General features: G+C 39.8%; 1 long non-coding RNA gene across 8 annotated transcripts in view; it reads left to right on the forward strand.

Annotated features, from left to right (window-relative positions):
- LOC111753002 (uncharacterized) overlaps positions 1–18,722 on the forward strand; it is a 308,317-nt gene that overhangs the window by 70,439 nt on the left and 219,156 nt on the right. For all 8 annotated transcript variants that reach the window (XR_010323124.1, XR_010323122.1, XR_010323123.1 and 5 more), the window contains exons 2-3: positions 8,229–8,837; positions 9,957–10,142. This is a non-coding gene — a long non-coding RNA (uncharacterized LOC111753002). The remainder of the gene's footprint in view (positions 1–8,228; positions 8,838–9,956; positions 10,143–18,722) is intronic.

Genomic DNA, 18,722 nt, shown 5'->3' on the forward strand with positions numbered 1-18,722 from the left:
ATATGAGTAGGGTGCAACTTCCTCAATTTGATAAACAGCATCTACAAAGTACCTATATAAAAAAAAAAAGTACCTATAGCTAACATTATACTTAATGGTCAAAGATTGAATATTTTTTCCCCCAAGATCAAGAACAAGGCAAGGATGTCTGCTCCCACCACTTTTATTAAATGTAGTACTGGAAGTTCTAGCCAGTGTAATCAGGCAAGACAAAAAAAAAAAAAAGGGCATCCAGATTAGAAAGGAAAAAATAAAACTATTCTTATTGCCAGTGACATGATTTTCTATGTAGAAAATTTCAAGAAATCTACAAAAACAAAACCAAAAAGCTCCTAGGACTGTTATGTAAATTCAGCAAGGTCACAGGATACAAAAGATCAAAATACAAAAATCAACTGTACTTCTGTATACTAACAATGAAGCCCTGGTGGCGGAGTGGTTAAGAGCTCAGCTGCTAACCAAAAGGTCAGCAGTTCAAATCCACCAGCTGCTCCTTGGAAACACTATGGGGCAGTTCTACTCTGTCCTGTAGGGTTGCTGTGAGCTGAAATTGACTCAACGACAATGAGCACAAGGACACACGGACACAAAAATTAAAAATACTACACTATATGGAGTCATTGAAAAAAAGAAAAATAAACACTGAAGTGTAAATCTCACAAAATATATACAGGACTTGTGTGCTAAAAACTACAAAATGCGGATGAAGGAAATCAAAGAACATCTAAATAGATGGAGTGACATACCATCTTTATAGATTGGAAGACTTAACAAGGTAAGGATGCTGTTCTTCTCTAAATAGATACATAAGTTTAATGCACTTCTTATGAAAATCCTAGCAAGATGCTTTTCTAGATAAATAGATAAAATCATTCTAAACTTTATATGGAAAGGAAAAGGAGCAAGAATAGCTAAAACCATTTTGAAAAAGAAAAAAATGGGAGTAATCAATCAGTCAATTTGATTTCGAGACTTATTCTATAGCTACAGTAATTAAGACTGTGTGGTGCTGGTGGAGGGATGAATTAATGGAGTAGAATAGAGAGCCCAGACATAGATACATACAAATATGCCCAACTTATTTTTGACAAAGGTGAGGAAAGATAGCCTTTTCAACAAATAGTGCTGGAACAATTACACATCCTTAGGCAAACAAATGAACTTTGACCTAAGTCTCCTGCCTATATAAAAATTAACTCAGAATGGATCTTGGAGTTAAATGTAAAACTGTAGAACTTTTAGGAAAAAAAAAAGAAAATCTTTGGGTTTAGGGCTATGCAAAGAACTCTTGCTTAGATTTGACACCAAAAGCATGTTCCATAAAAGGATAATTCGATAAATTAGAATTTATCAAAATTAAAAACTTTTTTTTTTTTTTTTTTTTTTTACCATGGAAGACCCAGTTAACAGGATAAAAAGGCAGACTGAGAGAAAATATTTGTAAAGCACATATCAAACAGAGGACTAGTATTGAGAATATATAAAGAACTCTCAAAACTCAGCAGTAAAACAAAAAATCCAGTAAGAAAATGTATGAAGAGACGTATCACTGAAGAGGCTATACAAATGTTCAACATCATGAGACGTTAATGTAATGGTTTTTGTGAGATATCAGCACATATTTATAGAATGGCTAAAATAAATAATAACAATGCCAAATTCTGGCAAGGATGTAGAAAAACTGTCATCACTCATGCATTGCTGGTGGGAATGTAAACAGCCCATCACTCTGGAAAAACAATGTGACAGTTTCTTAAAAAACTAAATATGCCCAGATCATATGATCCAGGAATCGGACTCTTGGACATTTATCCCAGAAAAATGAAAACTTAACGTTCATGCAAAAGCCATCGCGGAAATGTTTATAGCAGCTTTATTTACAATAGGAAAAAATCAAAAACAAAAAAACTGTAAACAACCCAGATGTCATTTACTGAGTGAATGGGTAAACAAACTGGTACATCCATAGCATGGAATAGAAAAGAATTATTGATACATGTAAGAACCTGGATGATACTCCAGGAAATTATATTGAGTGAAAAAAGCCAATCCCAAAAGAGTATATACTATATCATTACAAATATTCTTTAAATGACAAAGTTATAGAAATGGAGAACAGAATAATGGTTGCCACATTAATAAAAAAAATTTTTTTTTTTTTTTTTTTTTACGGGTTAAGGAGGGCCTAGGAGTGGGAAGGAAGAGGGTTTGATTATAAAAGGGCAACATGAGGGATCCTTGTGGTGATGAAACTGTTCTGTCTCAGTGTCAGTCCTGGTTCTGAGATCATAATACAGTTTTGAAGGATGTTACCATTGTAGGAAATTGGGTAAAGGGTACAGGGATCTCTACCTGATTTCTTACAACTGCATGTGCATCTACAAGTATCTTAAAATAAAAAGTTTGACAACAACAAAAAAACTTATCTAGGTCGAGTTAATCAAGATGAGGTAGGAAAGAAGGACATTGCATGTAGCTAGATGGGTGGAATGGAAACTAGTTCAGCAAAGCTTGAGTGCAGGGTGTGTGCTGGGCCGGGGAATGAGGCTGGAATGGTCAGTCAAAGGCAAATTATGAAAGACTTTGCTTAAGGAATTTGAAATTTCTAAAAATTATGAAGAGCTTTTGAAGAATTTTAAGCAGGAAAGTTACACAATCAGATTTCTGTTTTATAAAGATTATTGGAGGGTGACTAGAAGCAGGAGGTCTAATCAAGAGATTTGATAGGTGGGGCAGACAGACTGGGGGAAGTGAGGGATTAAAAGTTTGGAGGTATTGATGAGGCATAAGAATAGAGATAGTAAGAGTAAGGAATAAGAAGACTGTCAAGTTAGTCCGCTGCAGGTAGGGAGTGTATATCAGGGCTTACATTTAGGAGACAGAATGGTTCTACGAAATGTTAAAGAACTAGATTCGAACATAGAAGTAAATTGTTGAAATAAACTGGAAATCCAAGGAACTGTGATATCAGATGAATTGTCCACACAGATATCAGATTTACCTAGAATGATGACAAAACTAGAGAAGAAAGAAAGATAGTAAGTGTCTTAGGCTGGGTTCTCTAGAAAAACAAAAAATATATATATAGAGATTTATCGCGGAAATGTCTCATGTGGTTGTAGAGGCTGGCAAGTTCCAAGTCTATGGGTCAGGCGTCAGGCTGGAGGCTTTTCCTGACTCATGTAGCTGCAGAGGCTGATGAACCCAAGATAGGCAGATCAAATGGCAGGCTACTGGCTCATGGGCTGCAGAGGCTGGTGAATTCAGAATTGGCAGGTAAGATGGCAGGCCACTGGCTCACAGGCTATGGAGGCTGATGAATCCCAAGATCGGCAGGCAATTCAGCAGGCTGCTAGCTCAAGTCCCAAGAACCAGAGGTCAGGTGCAGGATCCAGAGCAAGAGAATGGCTTTTCCAGAACATCCATATGTAATAGATGCAGGCCACACCCCCAAGGAAACTCCCTTTTCAACTAATTGACTGTTCACATCAAGTCACAAAATGGAAGATGATTATATTATTACACAATGGCCAGATTACATCATTACATCACTGCCAAACCACTGGTAATCATGGTACAGCCACGCTGACATATAACCTTAACCATTAAGTATGAGCCAGTTGCCCAAATATGTAATAAGTACAGGTAGTAAATAGGAAGTAATAGTTGCAATGACAAGGAAAAGAGTGGGAGCTACAGGCAGCTGGTGTAACACTCAATGAAGGTGTTTTTATAGAAAGGTGAAGGGGTAGTAATCTGAAGGCAGCAGTATAGACAAAGATGTGATGTGTGTCCCTCCCCTTATTATATGAGCAGTGAAACAATGAGCTACCAACCTAATTGGGAGGTAGAAACAAGTAGGTAGGGGGAGTATTCTGGGAAAAAGTGGAAAATCAGGGAAAGTTGACAAAAAATGGGTATGCCCCTGGGAACCATGACAAGGATTGATGTGTTTGTCATTGGTCGATCTGGGGTGAAGACTCACAGTATAAAAGTGGAGTCAGAGTACAAGAAAGGACATATGGCCTTAAGCTTTGGATAGTAGCAAAGAATGACAGTAAAAGGCATTGTTGAATTAACTGGCCTCAAGATTTTGGCTGGAATTCAGCCATCAAACGGCTTTTAGACTGGCAAAGGCATTGGCCTCTTGTGGTATCTGAGACAGGATGACATTTGTTATTTGTGTTCTTGTCAGTGGTCTGTAGCCTTCATAAAACAGTTGTTTTCTGTTTCAGTAAAGCCCAATTCAAAGGAAGGGAAGTGCGGTTAGGTCAACATGAGGTTGGAAGAGATTTCCAGCATTGGGAAAACTCTTTGGTAGAGAAGGCTGATGCAATTACGTTCAGGCAGGCCTGCCCCCAGTATTTGTGGGAGCCAGCCTGTGGTTTACTCCCCTTCCCTTCCCACTCCTGGCTTTGCTTTGGATCAGGAAGAGTCTTGTGGAATCCCCAGCCCACACAACCGTGCTTTGTCCCCTAAATCCTGACAGCTGCCTCTTGGCTGCCCCTCAGGCCCAAGAGAGAGGACATTGTTGACCCATTCTTTGCTCCAGGGTACTGTCCTGGGAAAAAGACATAGGCAGGCCCTGGAAATGAGCTTGGGACTACTGGGCAGGGAATTCTGAAGTTCTGGGTATCTGGACTGTGGTCTAGAAGGAGGCGATGGATACGAAAGAGTATATGAAGTTTTTTTTTTTTTGGTAAATTGAGAATTTTTAAGAGAGTAGTCTAGACAAATATGCAGTTGCTTTTCTCTGAGAAAGGTGTTTCTCTCACTCAAACCAAGTGAGGACCCCTACCCTCCCTGCGCCCATGTACCTTCAGGAAAATAAAGTGTGGTGTTTTGAAGAGGTCCCTGTTCCTGGGACTGCTTGACCAATATCCCATGAAATTTTGGTGGCAGAGAAATTGGGTGTATTACTCTTGCGGGGAAAAATCTATCTGCCTGCAAAGGTGGAGGAGAAAAGATGACTTCACTTTCTGAGTTTGGCTAGGCCAGGCCATGTGGACTCCTGTGGAAAGAGTCAGTGTGGAGCCTGTTGAAGAAGCAGGAGTGGAGAAATAGTTGTGAGATCAGTCCCTGCCAGGTTATATTACAATGTTGGAGATGCCATGAAAACATCTTACAAAAGACAGATCCAGCATTTGGTCATTTGCTGTGATGGGGAGAACATCAGGTAAGACCTATCTCCTCTTCCCTCTTCTCCCCCTGGAGAATCCCAGTGGCAGTATAGTAAGTGACAGAAGGAGCGGAAGGGCAAGGAAAGGAATACTGAAACAGCAGACTGGGGTGCCTCCTGTCCTGGTGATCAGGCCCAAGCCAGGAAAGGACAGCTGTACATTGGATGGGAGATTGAAGTTTTGATTTAGATAGGATTGAATTGTTTAATGCCTGAACTGTCCAAATGTCTGAAAATTATGTGAAAAGCTCCAAGATCTTCCTGAGACAGTATTCAGAAGTGGGAATGGTAATGTGGCAGAGCAGTTTCGAAGAGTAGTGATTTAAGGAAAAAGAGCTATTTCACTATTTTGTATTACCAAGTCTAGTCCTTTCAACATACCACATGCATATAAAACCTTTTTCTTTTAAATCTTTTATTGGTTTACTTCTTTCTTTTCATATTGTTAACGTACATAATAGCTATATTTGTGTATGGTGTGAGGTAATGATTCTTTTATCCTTCCTTTTTTTCCCCTCAATTGCCTATCCAGTTGTCCTGTTGCATTCCCTTATGTGGTAAATTAAAGATGACCCACTTCCTTTGCTATTCCTCCCACTGAGAAGTGTGGTCTGGTTCCCCTTTTGTTGAATTTGACTAGCCTTAGTGATCTGCTTGACCAAAAGAAGGTGGTAGAAGTGATGTAATGGAATTTCTGAGGTGAAGTCATGAGAAGCCTGTAGCTTCAGTCCAGGCCTCTTAGAATGCTCACTTTTGGAACACTCACCCTTGGAGCTCTGAGGCACCACGTAAAAAGTCCAACTACTCTGAGGTTCCCGTGCTGGAGAGAGCACGTGAGAGACCACATAGAGAGATCTTGAGACTACCTGAGGAAAGGGAGATTTGACCAGCCCCAGCTCTTCCAGCCCCCAGACCACCTGGAGCAGAGATTACTGCATTTTTATGTAAATAATGCACGCCTTCTACTTTTGTTTTTCAACCACACCCTTCCTTACTCCTCCCCTCCCCCCAGGTATTCTCCTAAACCCAGCTATGCCAATTTTTTTTTTTTAACATGTTGCTGTAAAGAAAGATTATCATAGCACAGTTATGAAATTACCCGGGGGGCGGGGGAGGGCGTGGTTGGCAAACAAAACTAGGAGGTGTGCATTATTTGCATAAAAATGCGGTAGTCACCCCCGGGGTGTTAGCAGGCTAGCAGAGCTGAGACTATAAAAGAGACTATAGCAGGTGTCTTATCACTGATGAAGAGAGTGTGCCAGTTATTGATTTATTGCCTCAGCTCCAAATCCACAGTTTATTGCTGTGCTTGATAGCGGAATCTGGTAAATAATTCTTTACCAGCTGGTACCACGTTAAATTTTGTCAATAGAGGACAATACAGGAATCCTGCAAGGGGAAGAGACTTTTCTTACTGGCTCCGATGTGCTTTTTCCTTCTCTACTTGTTCCTGCTGTGCTTGGCTGGTCTGTTCCAGGATACCTAGTAGAGTTACCCCAGCAAGTGGTACCACCTACAGGCAGCTTCCTGGCAAGCTCTGCAGGAGCCCCAGCTGGCTTACCAGTGAGCTTAACAGCATCCCCTGTAGGCAGCTTCCTGGTGAGTTCTGTGGGCACCTCAGAGAGCTTCCCAGTGAATTCAACAGCAGCCCCTGCTGGCAGCTTCCTAGCGAGTTTCCTTGGCAACCTAGTGGTGGTTCCCTGCCCACCAGCCTTGGCCCAATGTTGTTGGGCCTGCTGTGGTGGAGGGCAACCTAACGACTTCTCTGCCATCCAACAAGGACTGACTCCCAGCATTGGGAAGGGGGGGCTCTTTACAATTTTTTACTTCCTAGGGTTCTTTCACTTACACCTAAAGTAGTCTTTAAAGTTCTCTTTTACCCCCTCTTGGTAGCTAATCACTCCCTGTGAATAGTTAATAATTCTTTATATTAAAACTTTCCTGTTCAAATTACTGTGTGGTTTCTGTTTTCTGACTAGACCTTGACTGATACCAGGACAAGAAGCCAAGCAAAGATTTAGTGCTCAGTTGTGGCTAAGTTCAAACACGAACCTCATTTCCATCAGAATTTTATGTTTTGGAAATTATTTAGGTTCTAGCATGGATTCGATGTTGTTTACAAACATTTCTGAGTACCTTTTGTGTACTTGAGAACTAATTAGTATACAAAAGCAGTGGCATAATGAGCAACACACACACACATACACACTTCATTGGGAATGGAGAAAGTAGGCTCTGCTCTTAACTCTGACTCTAATTAGCACCGAAAATATCAGGGGATGTCAGAGAGAAATCTGAGTTTTTCTGTCAAAGGATTCGATGAGATAAATTTAATACTTTTCAGCTCAAAGATTCTATGATCTTTGATCTCAGTGGTGTGAACAGTCAAACAGCAAATTGTTAATGAAGCTAAAGGACAGTTTTGAAGTCTACCGTTGATTCTGGGGCTGGGGAGAGACGTGTGATAGACACAGGGAGTGCTCCTTGAGATCTAACAGAGATGTTCTGGGCTGGAAGTTGCTCTCCTTTTGCCAAATGCAAGGAAATCTAGAAGAATTCTCACCATAGTAGTAGCAGGTAGAATAAGTCATTCCCAGGCAACTACTTAGCACACTTTTTTTTAAAGAATTGGAGGAGTTACACAGGAACACATGGAAACAGATGTAAAACTATAGAAATACGGTTGATAATTTCTTTTTAAAGTCTGAGCTTGGAGCATTTGCAGATTGAAAGACTGAGGATTTTTTTTTTTTTTTTTAGCATTCCTGCATTGCACAATACCTAGACCAATGTAAATTTGATCAGTTTAATATTTAAAAAAAGGATCAACAGGTGATGAAGAGCCAGGACAGCTATCAAAAAACATGATTCTGACTGTGCAGATAATTACACTGGGTAGCGAATGGTCTTGGACCCGATGACTCACTTTTAACAAAGAGAATACTGCAGAAGTAATGGGATATCACTTCTGAGATTAGGTTAAATAGATGTTGACTTCTGTCTCTTCTCTCTTTCTTGATCTCTCTCTTGCTCCCTTTGATGACGCCAGCTGCCATGTTGTGAGCTGCCCTATGGAGAGGCCCACGTGGCAAGGAACTGAGGGCAGCCTCTGGCCAACAGCCAGTGAAGATCTGAAGCCTTCCGTCTAGCAACTGGTGAAGAAATGAATCCTGCCAGCAACCACGGGAGTGAGCGTGGCTCTTCCTCATTCAATCCTTCAGATGAGACAACAGCCCCAGCCGTCACCTTGATTGCAGCCTTGTGAGAGGCAGTGAGGCAGAGGCACGTAGCTAAGCTATACCTGTATTCCTGACCTACAGAAACTGTGAGATAATCTTTGTAGTTTTAAGCCACTAAGTTTTGCTATGCAGCAAAAGATAGTCAATACAAATATATAACAATAATGCATTCATTTTCCGTGGCGGCTGTAATGGATTACCACAAATTTCATGGCTTCAAAGAAGAAACATACATCATCTGTTGGTTTCGGAAGCTGAGAAATCTGAAATCAGTATCAATGGGCAAAAAACTGAGGTGTTCTCAGCATCATACTTCCTCTGGAAACTCTGGGGGGTGGATCCATCCGTTCCTTGCCTCTTCCAGCTTCTGGTGACTGCTGGCATTCCTGGGCTTGAGGACACATCACTTCAGTCTTCAGGTTAGCAACTTCAAATCTCTCTCTGCTCCGTTTTTGTATTGCCTTCTCTGCTGTGTGTGGCAATCTCCCCCTGCCTCCTTCTTATCAAGATACATGTGATTGTGTTTAGGCCCCCGCCACCCATAATCCAGATAACCTTTCCATCTCAAGATGTTTAATCACATTTGCGAAGATGTTCATCTCCTATAAGTTAACATTTTCAGGATCCAGGGAAATAGGGCATGATAATTTGGAGGGGGACAATTTTTCAGCCAATCACAGTAGCTAACATTTTTAAGCTCTTATTATGTTCCAGATACTATGGCAAATACTTTTCATGTAATTACATGCATTTCCATTTACCTGCATTTCATTTACTTTATATATGAAGGCACTGAGTTTCCTAGAGCTTATGTGATTTGGTCAAGGTCACACAGCTGGTACATGGTGCAGCTAGGTGAACCCTGGCGGTCTGACCTCAGGGCTCGTACCGCTGTGCCATATTGCTTCTCTGTAGGTTTATCTACTTAACGAATTAGAAAAGGCTAAGTATATGTCACTGCATATAATGTATTCAGTGAGTTCTCACTAACAGTGTGTCTTTTGGTATCTTTATAATCCCCAAGTTAAAAGAAATCTTTCAGTTATTTTTAAGGCAAGGCTCATGAGGGTCTAAAGAACTGGTACAGTCAAGCTGTACACTCTCATTCAAGGGTCTCTAGGAGAAGTGATTGCTTTGAGCAGTTGCTACGGGCACTTCTCCATAATTAGTTTTGGATGGATTTGTTTTCGCTTTCCTGGAAAAAGAGGGTCTGGATGTGAAATCTGAATGAGGGTAGAGAAGAAGTAATTCTTGGATCGATCAGGCTTCAAAATGAAAATATACATAATGCATTCCAGATTAGGTTCTGTTTAGCATTTGCTACGCTATTCTCTTAACAATTTGCTGATTTTCTACGTATGACCTGGTAGTCTAAAAATTCAGATCACAGAGCAACTTCAGTCCTGTGTAGATCTAAGCTTTAGGTTATCAATCTCTTCTCCATATGTTTCTTCATGGAGGCAGATTCCCAATACAAGGAAGTAATAGTTTCAGAGGCCCCAGAGCTGTTTCTTGAGCTTTTGTTTTTATTGCCACAGCATTAATGATGGCGTAGGCATGCCTTCCCTAGTGTGACATGCCTGAGCAGGTGTGCAGATGGTTAAAGGAAGCTGGAGATGGCACCGGATGGCAGATGGCGACTCCTTGTAATGGTTCCAACAACACATTGAACATTCTGTCCCTCCTCTGACATGCATCACTTCAGATGGCAACCTCTTTTGGAGGTAAATTGCTCTTTGCTTTTTTTTTTTCATGTTTGTGTTGACCTCATGCCTGGCACCATGTGAAATGTAGTGCCCTAGTTTCTACCCCAGACATGACAGGAGCTTATTGGTGTATATTCTGATCTTTTCTATTGTGATTGTAGAAAATAAAGCCTGAAGAGATCTAATGTTACCAAGATTGCAAATAACTGGCATTGTGTCATTTGTAATAGCATTGCCCCAGAGACAAAGGCTTCATAGATAAAGGAGTTTCAGAGTCACATAAGCAGCCCTGGTGGTGCAGTGGCTAAGTGCTCGGCTGTGAACCAAAAGGTTGGTGGTTCGCACCCACCAGCTGCTCCATGGCAGAAAGATCAGCAGCCTGCTTCTGTAAAGATTACAGCCTTGGAAACCCTGTGGGCCAGTTCTACTCTGTTTTATAGGGTCATGATGAATGGGAATCGACGGCAATGGGGTTTTGGTTTAGAGTCACATCTGCTGGGAGACTCCATGGAATAAAGTGATTTGAGGCCAGAAAGTGTTTTGAGTTTAAAAAATGTTGACCCCTCTTCCCTCCTTCCTCCACATACACCAGGAAACCAAACCCATTGCCACCGAATCAATTCCAACTCATGGCGACCCTAAAGGACAGTAGAACTGCCCCATAAAGTTTCCAAGGAGCGTCTGGTGGTTATCAGCCATATAGCACTTACCCACTACACCACCAGGGTTTCCCACATACCTATACACTGCAGCTAATGGGTTGCTCCCTACACATCATCTCTGCAGCTCATCTCTGAATTCAGCTGTGGTAGATGTTTCTGGCTTATTGATAGCTTTCCACCTTAAACTGCTCTTTCTTTGCCTGAGGGCTTTCTTCAGCACCTTGGAAGTTCTGGGCTGCCTGCAGGTGTTACCCGGAAGTATGACAGAGTTCACACCCTCAGGGTAACCTTCAACCATTGGGAGACACAGGCCTCCCCGCCATCAGTGGGCCAATTTGGAAGCCACTTCCTAGTAGTTTTTCAGTTGGTTACAGCAGGATCAAGCCCTGGTCAACCATAGCAGTAACTTGTTCAGTAACATAGCTACGTAGCCATTTTTCACTTCCTTATCTCAGTTTTCCCACCCTCATTTGTGATTCCTGTAATCACCTCCAACATGAACTGTCTCCATCTAGGTCCTTGTCTGAGAGACTGCTTCCTGAGGGAGTCCACCACTTGGATATTCCTACTAAACTAATACGCAATGGAGTATTAGTGGTGGTGCAGTTGATAAGAGATTGGCTGCTAACCAAAAGGTTGGCAGTTCAAATCCACCAGCTGCTCCTTGGAAACCTTGTGAGGCAGTTCTATGGGGCTGCTATGAGTTGGAATCTACTCAGCGGCAGTGGGGTTTTTTTTTGGGGAGGGGGGCAGATACACATTAGATTTGGGAAGTCACGCAGTAAAGAAATACATTTAACATTGTTTCCTAAATTTATCCTACCACGCATCTCATTTTACTTTAACCTTCTGAGTATCTAATGCTCTTCAGAATAGCGTTTCGGAATCACTTTGGTTTCTGAAGATATCTGAAATCGAGGTATTTCCTAACAGTGTCCCACGACAGAAAGCCTACAGATTTCCGTTCACAGCTCATTTCGATGTTTGAGTACCCTTGAAAAACCTCAAAGTCACAGGGCTGCAAGGGACCGTACAGTCTAGTTACCTCATTATATCAATGGAGAAACTAAGAGCTCACTTGAAAAGTGAACTATCATCTGGTCCAGTCATCTGGGATTGCATAAAAAGTGTGCATGCAGACACATTCTTTTTTAATTTTTATTGTGCTTTAAGTGAAAGTTTACAAATCAAGTCAGTCATATAAAAATTTATGTACACCTTGCTATATACTCCTAGTTGCTCTCCTCCTAGTGAGACAGCACCCTCCTTCTCTCCATCCTCTATTTCTGTGTCCATTCAGCTAGCTTCGGCCCCCCTCTGGTTTCTCACCTCCTTTCCGGACAGGAGCTGCCCACATAGTCTCATGCATCTACTTGATTCAAGAAGCTTACTCCTCACCAGTACCATTTTCTATCCTATAAAAAAAAAAACTATAGCCCGGTCCAATCCCTGTCTGGAGAGTTGGCTTTGGGAATGGTTCCTGTCTTGTGCTAACAGAAGGTCTGGGGACCATGACCTCCAGGGTCCTTCTAGTCTCACCATTGAGTCTGGTCTTTTTAAGAGAATTTGGGGTCTGCATCCCACTGCTCTCCTGCTCCTTCAGGGGTTCTCTGTTGTGTTCCCTGTCAGGGCAGTCATCAGTTGTAGCCAGGTACCAACTAGTTCTTCTGGTCTCAGGCTGATGTAGTCTCTGATTTATGTGGCCCTTTCTGTCTCTTAGGCTTGTAATTACCTTGTGTCTTTGGTGTTCTTCACTCTCCTTTGCTCCAGGTGGATTGAGACCAATTGATGCATTGTAGATGGCCGCTTGCTAGTGTTTAAGACCACAGATGCCACTCCCCAAAATGGAATGCAGAATGTTTTCCTTTATAGATTTTGTTATGCCAGTTGACCTAAATGTCCCCTGAAACCATGGTCCCCAAAGCCGTGCCCCTGCTACACTGGCCTTGGAAGCATTCAGTTGATTCAGGAAACTTCTTTGCTTTTGGTTTAGTCCAGCTGTACTGACCTTGCCTGTATTGTGTGATGTCTTTCCCTTCACCTAAAATAGTTCTTGTCTACTATCTAATTAGTGAATACCCCTCTCACTCCCCGCTCTCGTAACTGTCAAAGAATATGTTCTTCTCTGTTTAAACTTTCTTGAGTTCATTTAATAGTGGTCGCATACAAAATTTGTCCTTTTGCAACTGACTAATTTCACTCAGCATAATGCCTTCCAGATTCCTCCATGTTATGAAACGTTTCACGGATTCATCACTGTTCTTGGAATGTGTAGTATTCATTGTCTGAATATACCATAATTGATTTATCCGTTCATCTGTTGATGGGCACCTTGGTTGCTTCCATCTTTTTGCTATTATAAACAGTGCTGTAGTGAACATGGGTGTGCATATGTCTGTTCGTGTAAAGGCTCTTGTTTCTCTAGGATATATTCTAAGGAGTGGGATTACTGGATCGTATGGTAGTTCTATTTCTAGCTTTTGAAGGAAGCGCCAAATCGATTTTAAAAGTGATTGTACCATTTTACATTCCTACCAGCAGTGTATAAGTGTTCCAGTCTCTCTACAAACTCTCCAACATTCATTATTTTGTGTTTTTTGGATTAATGCCAGCCTTGTTGGAGTGGGAAACCCTGGTGGCATAGTGGTTAAGTGCTACGGCTGTTAACCAAAAGGTCAGCAGTTCTAATCTGCCAGGCGCTCCTTGGAAACTCTATGGGTCAGTTCTACTCCGTCGTATAGGGTCACTGTGAGTCGGAATTGACTCGATGGCAGTGGGTTTGGCTTTTTGTTTTTTTTTGTTGGAGTGAGATGGAATCTCATTTTAGTTTTGATTTGTGTTTCTCTAATGGCTTTTTTTTAATGGCTAATGATTGTGAGCATTTCTTCGTGTATCTGTTAGCTACCTGAAGGTCATCTTTTGTGAGGTGCATGTTCATATCTTTTGCCCATTTTTTAAATTGGGTTATTTGTCTTTTTGTTGTTGAGTTTTTGCAGTATCATGTAGATTTTAGAGATCAGGCGCTGATCAGAAATGTCATAGCTAAAAACTTTTTCCCAGTCTGTAGGTAGTCTTTTTACCCTTTTGTGAAGCCTCGGAATGAGCATAGGTGTTTGATTTTTAGGAGCTCCCAGTTATCTGGTTTCTCTTCTGGTGTTTGTGCATTGTTAGGGATGTTTTGTATACTGTTTATGCCATGTATTAGGGCTCCTAGTGTTGTCCCTCTTTTTTCTTCCATGATCTTTATTGTTTTAGATTTTATATTTAGGTCTTTGATCCATTTTGAGATTTTTTTGCGCATGGAGTGAGGTATGGGTCTTGTTTCTTTTTTTTGGCAGATATGCCAGCACCTTGCCAGTTATGCCAGCACCATTTTTTAAAAAGACTGTCTTTTCCCCACTGAACTGACTTTGGGCCTTTGCCAAATATCACCTGCTCATAATTGGATGGATTTATGTCTGGATTCTCAGTTCTGTTCCATTGGTCTATGTATCTGTTGTTATACCAGTACCAGGCTGTTTTGACTACTGTGGCAGTATAATAGGTTCTAAAATCAGGTAGTGTGAGGCCTCCCACATTGTTCTTCTTTTTCAGTAATGCTTTACTTATCCAGAGCCTCTTTCCCTTCCATATGAAGTTAGTGATTTGTTTCTCCATCTCATTAAAAAACGTCATTGGAATTTGGGTCAGAATTGCATTGTATCTATAGATCACTTTTGGTAGAATAGTCATTTTGACAATGTTAAGTCTTCCTATCCATGAGCAAGGTATGTTTTTCCACTTATGTAGATCTAGGTCTCTTTTGGTTTCTTGCAGTAGTGTCTTACAGTTTTCTTTGTACAGGTCTTTTACATCTCTGGTAAGATTTATTCCTAAGTATTTTATCTTCTTGGGGGCTACTGTAAATGGTATTGATTTGGTGATTTCCTCTTTCATGTTCTTTTTGTTGGTGTAGAGGAATCCAACTGATTTTTGTATGTTTATCTTGTATCCTGATACTCTGCTGAACTCTTCTATTAGTTTCAGTAGTTTTCTTGAGGATTCTTTAGGGTTTTCTGTGTATAAGATCATGTCATCTGCAAATAGAGATACTTCTACTTCTTCCTTACCAATCTGGATGCCTTTATTTCTTTATCTAGCTTAATTGCTTTGGCTAGGACCTCCAGCACAATGTTGAATAAGAATGGTGATAAAGGGCATCCTTTTCTTGTTCCTGTTCTCAAGGGGAATGCTTTCAGGTTCTCTCCATTTAGGATGATGTTGGCTGTTAGCTTTGTATAAATGCCCTTTATTATGCTGAGGAATTTTCCTTCTGTTTCTATTTTGCTGAGACTTTTTATGATGAATGGGTGTTGAACTGTGTCAAATGCATTTTCTGGATCAGTTGATAAGATCATGTGATTCTTGTCTTTTGTTTTATTTATATGATAAAAAAATTAGGTTAATTGTTTTTCTAATGTTGAACCATTCCGGTATACCTGGTATGAATCCCACTTGGTCATGGTGAATTATTTTTTTGATGTGTTGTTGAATTCTATTGGCTAGAATTTTGTTGAGGATTTTCGCATCTAAGTTCATGAGGAATCTAGGTCTGTAAATTTCTTTTCTTGTGGTGTCTTTACCCGGTTTTGGTATCAAGGCTATGGTGGCTTCATAGAATGAGTTTGGGAGTATTCCATCCTTTTCTATGCTCTGAAATACCTTTAGTAGTAGTGTTGTTAATTCTTCTCTGTAAGTTTGGTAGAACGCTGCAGTGAAGTCATCCAGGCCAGGGCTGTTTTTTGTTGTTGGGAGTTTTTAAATTGCCTTTTTAATTTCTTCTTTTGTTGTGGGTTTATTTAGCTGTTCTACCTCTGTTTGTGTTAGTTTAGGTAGGTAGTGTGTTTCTAGGAATTCATCCATTTCTTCTAGGCTTTCAGATTTGTTAGAGTACAAGTTTTCATAGTAATCTGATATGATTCTTTTAATTTCAGTCGGGTCTGTTGTAATATCGCCCATCTCATTTCTTATTCAGGTGATTAGCTTCTTTTCCTGTTTTTCTTTTGTCATTTTGGCCAGTGGTTTATCAATTTTGTTAATTTTTTCAAAGAATCAGCTCTTGGCCTTGTTAACTCATTGAATTGTTTTTCTGTTCTCTATTTTATTTAATTCTGCTCTAATCCTTATTATTTGCTTTCTTCTGGTGTCTAAGGGTTTCTTTTGTTGCTTTCTATTTGTTCAAGTTGTAGGGATAATTCTTTGATTTTGGCCCTTTATTCTTTTTGTATGTGTGCATTTATTGATATAAAATTGACCTCTGAGCACTGCTTTCACTGTGTCCCAAAGGTTCTGATAAGAAGTATTTTCATTCTCATAGGATTCTATGAATTTCTTTTTTCCATCCATAATGTCTTCTGTAACCCAGTCATTTTTGAGCAGGGTATTATATTGTTCAGTTTCCAAGTGTTTGATTTCTTTTCCCTGCTTTTCCTGTTATTCATTTCTACCTTTATGACCTTATGGTCAGAGAAGATGCTTTGTAATATTTCAATGTTTTGGGTTCTGTTTAGGTCTGGTTTATAAGCTAATATGTGGTCTATTCTAGAGAATGTTCCATGTGCACTGGAAAAGATAGTATACTTGGCTGTTGTTGGGTGGAGGTTTTGTATATGTTTATGAGGTCAAGTTGGTTGATTGTGTCATTTAGATCTTCCATGTGTTTACTGAGCTTCTTTCTGGATGTTCTTTCCATCACTGAAAGTGGTGTGTTGAAGTCTCCTACTATAATTGTGAAGCTGTCTGTCTCACTTTTCAGTGCTGTTTGTGTTTGCTTTATGTATCTTGCAGCCCTGTCATTGGGTGCACAAATATTTAATATGGTTATGTCCTCCTGGTATTTTGTCCCTTTAATCATTACGTAGTGTTCCTCCTTGTCCTTTGTGGTAGATTTAACTTGAAAGTCTATTTTGTCAGAAATTAATATTACCACTCCTGCTCTTTTTTGATTGTAGTTTACTTGATATATTTTTTCCATCCTTTGAGTTTTAGTTTGTGTCTCTAAGTCTAAGGTGTGTCTCTTGTAGGTGGCATATAGACGGATCCTGTTTTTTTAATCCGTTCTGCCACTCTCTGTCTTTTTATTGGTGCATTTAGTCCATTTACATTCAGCATAATTATAAGTGGGTATGATTTATGAGTACAGTGCTGTCATTTTGATGTTTTTTTTTTGGTGTGTTGTTGACAGTTTCTTTTTCCCACTTAATTTTTTGTGCTGAGTAGTTTACATATTGCCTTTTCATCTCATTCGTTGTTGTTTTTTGCTGAGTCTTTATTTTTTTCTTGTATTTTATTTTGATGAGTAGATTTGTTAGTCTCCTTTTTGGTTACCTTAATATTTACCTCTATTTTTCTTAGCTTAAACCTAATTTTTATTTGTTTTTATTGCCTTGTCTTCTTCTCCGTATGAAAGATCTATGACTACATTTCTTAGTCCCTCTTTATTGCTTTAATGTTGTCTGTTACATAATGACATTGCTGTTTCCCTGTTTTGAGCATTTTTTTAATTTTGATTTATTTTTGTGATTTCCCTCTCTGGGTTGACCTCTGGTTTCTCTGTCCTGTGTTCTTGTCTTGGGTTGATATCTAATATTATTGATTTTCTAACCGGAGAACTCCCTTTAGTATTTCTTGTAGTTTTGGTTTGATTTTTACGAATTCCCTAAACTTCTTTTTATCTGAAAGTGTCCTAATTTCACCTTCATATTTGAGAGACAGTTTTGCTGGATATATGATTATTGGCTGGCAATTATTTTCCTTCAGTGCTTTACAGAAGTCATCCCATTGCCTTCTTACCTGCATGGTTCCTACCCAGTAGTCTGAGCTTATTCTTGTTGACTCTTCTTTGTAGGTGACTTTTCATTTATCCCTAGCTGCTCTTAAAATTCTCTCTTTATCTTTGGTTTTGGCAAGTTTGATTATGTCTTGGTGACTTTCTTTTGAGTTCTACCTTATGTGGAGTTCAATGGGCACCTTGGATAGATATTATCTCATCTTTCACTATAGCAGGGAAGTTTTTTGCCAACAAATCTTCAACAATTCTCTCTGTATTTTCTGTTATCCCTCCCTGTTCTCATATTCCAATCATGCCTTGGTTATTTCTCTTGATAGAGTCCCACATGATTCTTAGGGTTTCTTCATTTTTTAAAATTCTTTTATCTGATTTTTCTTCAAATATATTTGTGTCGAGTGTTTTATCTTCAGTCTCTCTAATTCTGCCTTCCACTTCCTCAATTCTTCTCCTCTGACTTTCTTTTGTGATGTCTAATTCTGTAAGTTTTTTGTTAGTCTTCTTAATTTCTGATTGCTGTTTCTCTATGGATTCTTGCAGCTTATTAAATTTTTCATTATGTTCTTGAATAACCTTTTTAATTTCTTCAGTTGTTTTATCAGTGCGTTCCTTGGCTTGTTCTGCATTTTGCCTGATCTCCTTCCTGATGTCTTGAAGGGTTATATTAAACTTTTATTATATATATATTAATATATAATTATAGGATATTAATCTTTTGTACTCTGCATCTGGTAATTCTAGGAATACACGTTCATCTGGAAGATCTGTTGATTCTTTGTTTTGAGAGCTTGTTGAAGTGGATTATGGCCTGCTTCTTTATGTGATTTGATGTTGGCTGTTGTCTCCGAGCCATCTATAAGTTATTGTATTATTTTATTTTATGTTTGTGTACTGTATCCTAGCTTCTGGCTTTATTTTGTTTTGATATGCTCAAATAGGCTGCTTGAGTGAGCTACCTTGATTATTTTCCCCTTTGAAGCTGTAGCATCTTGTCACCAAATGGCTAGAACTGTTACCATGTATATGAGCCTAGGAGTCCATTCACTTTTCTTGTATGGATTTAGCTCAGGTGTCCAGGTAGTTGGTCATCAAGTGTGTGGTACAGGCTTT

This window comes from Loxodonta africana, chromosome 10 (genome assembly GCF_030014295.1).
Source record: "Loxodonta africana isolate mLoxAfr1 chromosome 10, mLoxAfr1.hap2, whole genome shotgun sequence".
Lineage (NCBI taxonomy): Eukaryota > Metazoa > Chordata > Mammalia > Proboscidea > Elephantidae > Loxodonta > Loxodonta africana.